We start from the raw sequence: 3,287 nt of genomic DNA, 5'->3' as shown, positions 1-3,287 counted from the left end.
TCTCCAGTGTGAACACGTCTGTGAGTTTGTAGGTGACATAATGTAATGAACGCCTTCCCACACTGGTCACAGCTGTACGGTTTCTCTCCAGTGTGAACACGTAGGTGGATTTTTAGTTCACCTGATGTAATGAACGCTTTCCCACACTGGTCACAGCTGTACGGTTTCTCTCCAGTGTGAACACGTCTGTGAGTTTGTAGGTGACATAATCTAATGAACGCCTTCCCACACTGGTCACAGCTGTACGGTTTCTCTCCAGTGTGAATTCGTTGGTGGATTTTTAGGTTACCTGATAAAGTGAAAGCTTTCCCACACTGGTCACAGCTGTACGGTTTCTCTCCAGTGTGAATACGTTGGTGGATTTTTAGGTTACCTGATAAAGTGAAAGCTTTCCCACACTGGTCACAGCTGTATGGTTTCTCTCCAGTGTGAACACATTCATGGATTTTTAGTTTAGATGACTGAGTGAAAGCTTTCCCACACTGGTCACAGCTGTACGGTTTCTCTCCAGTGTGAACTCTCTGATGAATCTTTAAAGATCCAGATGTTGTGAAGGATTTGTCACAGTGCTGACAGTGGTGACGTTTGAGTCCATCTCTTCTTCTCCGTTTCTACAGAAACAGACAGAGTTAGAGAGAAAGAAAGACAGTGAGTGAGATGTCATGGTGGAGCGAGCTATCTAGAACCATAAATGACATTTAGCATGTCTGTGGAACAAAACCCACAATGTTCAAGTTTGATTAATGCATTACCATCTGTGACAACCAACTGCAGGGTTGTGTCCACAGATGGGCCTGGGGTGGCACAGACTCTATAGGAATCAGACTGATCATCACAGATTAACCCATATCATTTCTCAATCATCTTAATAATTTTCGAGTTGCATTATGGGTAATGACCTGTCAGTCGGCTCTAAAAGCTGATGAGACCTTTGAAGTTTGTGTCTGCACACATGATATTCTGATTGTAAATTCAGTGAATAACCCAGAATACCATCATGGTTTCTTCTTAATAGAGCCCGAATGATTTATCGTTTTGCAGATATTAGCGGCCGATATAAGCTACTTGCAGATATATCGGCGTTCAAAACAGCCGATATATGACTATTAAAAAAGAGAAACAGAGAGTTGGATCCTTCCCTCAGGTCGTAACAGTTGCATAGTTTGCCCACCAGAGGGCGCTCTGCAGGTCCTCTGTTAACAACACTGCAGCACGAAAGAACAAAGCATCAGATGACCAGTGCGGCACTTTTAACTTTGAACGGTCAAAGTTAGCCACAAAGCCAATGCCATGTTTATCTGTGGAGAAGTGCTAATGTTAATGAGCGATTAAACTATAGTGTTTGACATATTCTAAATATATCTGCGAGCTGCTTGTCTCTACCTGGTCGAAGGAGGAGTGGCTGGTTTGTCTCAGCCAGCAGCTGAGTTTACAACAATGTGCCTGATTTTAAGACTACAGACCAGTCTGTGCTTCAGATACACAGCTTTCTATTTAACTTGTTTGTAACATTTAGCTAACTGCCAAGCTAACGTTAGCTGTGCTTGTATAAAACATACAGGAGGACCGACTGAGAACAGAGATGATTAAATTAACCCTTTCTACATGTTTACCTTACAGACGTATGATGTATTGATAGAAGTATTGTCTTTTTGCTCATGAAGGTTTTATTGCACATAACGAGTGTAGCTGTCTGCAAACCGTCTCCAGGGCGACGGAGCGGCGTCTCTCTCTGCTCCGTGTATGTGTGTAGGAGCCGACAGAGAGCAGCAGAGGCTGCAGCCTGATGGGAAACAGTCGTTTGATACCTCGTTTTGGTGCCATCACTGAAAAAAATTAGTTCTGTTATTTATTGCATTTCAAGATAAATCAGATTTGACGCTCGAGACATAACGTTACATTATCGCTTGTCTCGATAGCTCAGAACCATATTTAGCAAGTTCGGAACCGGGTCCTTCTAGGACCGGGTATCGATCCCCATCCCTTTTGGCGACCCATTTTAGCATTTTGCAGAGAGACAGAGAGAGAGATGTTATCTGATAGGCTATTACTTAACAAGACATGGACACGGTGGAAATCTTACAAGCACGGAGCAACAGTGAACACACCAGATGTCGCTCAGTTCCACGTGGGTTTTGATCCACATGCTGCGCACCTGCTGCTGTGAAAACAGAATAAAGGATGAGCAAATCTATAAAATGTACTGCTGAAGGAGAAAGTGAGAAGAGCTGAGACTCATACAGAGGGAGAGAGAGAGACAGGAAGAGGCGGGGTGAGCCGCTGTGTTTGCAGTCAGAGACCAGAGGTGAAGGTGTGAGCAGGTGGGGAAAAGAGACGCGAAGAGAAAGGGAGCAGAAACACTAAAACAAGGTGGAGAACGAAGTAGAATTAAAGTGGTGAAATAATGAAATAACTACAAATACGTTAAACACTGCTAATTATGAGCATGATGAGGTTGCTGGCTTGATGGCTTTATAAATGCATTAGACCGAAGACAACTGCTGCTCTGTCGAACATATGTTGTCTCTGTTTGCTAGCAAGCATGTTAGACTTTGGCTAGCTGTAAGCTAAGTGCAAGCCTAGCACCACTATGATCAACGACCATGTCTGATCAAAGTTTTGGTAATAATAACTTTTTAGACTGTTTTAGACTACGCTACGAGATTAAAGACACAGAGCGCGCACGCTCTCTCTCTGTCACAAAAAAACAGACTCCGTCTGCGTCTCGGTATGGCTGCGCCACGGTTTTATTCCATCCTGAGTCAGCGTCCACTGGAAGCGTTTCAGAAGCGTTTAAGCAGCGGAGCGTGTTGCCTGCCTCACGTTCTTGACTTGTTATTCATTTTTTATGCTGCTACTACCTTCTTCACAGCTCTCTGTGACCGTCATCTGCAGGCTGTAAGTAAAGGTTTAGATTTTGTTGATTTGGTAAACAGGGTTTGTTTTTTGTGCTTCGATTATGATTAAGTAGGCTACTTATTTAAATTATTTCTTTTTGTGTCCGTTTTAACTGTGTTTATTGTATTTTGTAATCGGGAGTCTCCACAAGGTGTTTTATTTTGAAAATTTACCGGATTCTCTATGCTGTTGTGTCTGATTTCCTGTCAGGTTTGATCTTCTCTGTGCTGCTTGACGCGCCATCCGTTAAAAATAGACCTGCTACCTTTTCTCTGCTGAGCGGAGAGCCGGGCCTGGGACGCTTCAGGGACGGGCTGCGGCCCTGTCTGGTGGACTCACAAGCATTGACAAGAATGGCCTCAGTTATCTCCAGCAACCACGACGCAGCC

At 43.8% G+C, this 3,287-nt stretch overlaps 1 pseudogene; it reads right to left on the bottom strand.

Annotated features, from left to right (window-relative positions):
- The window catches only part of LOC123979988, a 15,579-nt pseudogene that overhangs the window by 11,419 nt on the left and 873 nt on the right, over positions 1–3,287 (bottom strand).

This window comes from Micropterus dolomieu, linkage group LG12 (assembly GCF_021292245.1).
Source record: "Micropterus dolomieu isolate WLL.071019.BEF.003 ecotype Adirondacks linkage group LG12, ASM2129224v1, whole genome shotgun sequence".
NCBI lineage: Eukaryota > Metazoa > Chordata > Actinopteri > Centrarchiformes > Centrarchidae > Micropterus > Micropterus dolomieu.
Note: the sequence above shows the minus strand (reverse complement) of the source record. Positions and strands in the feature narration are given on the sequence as shown.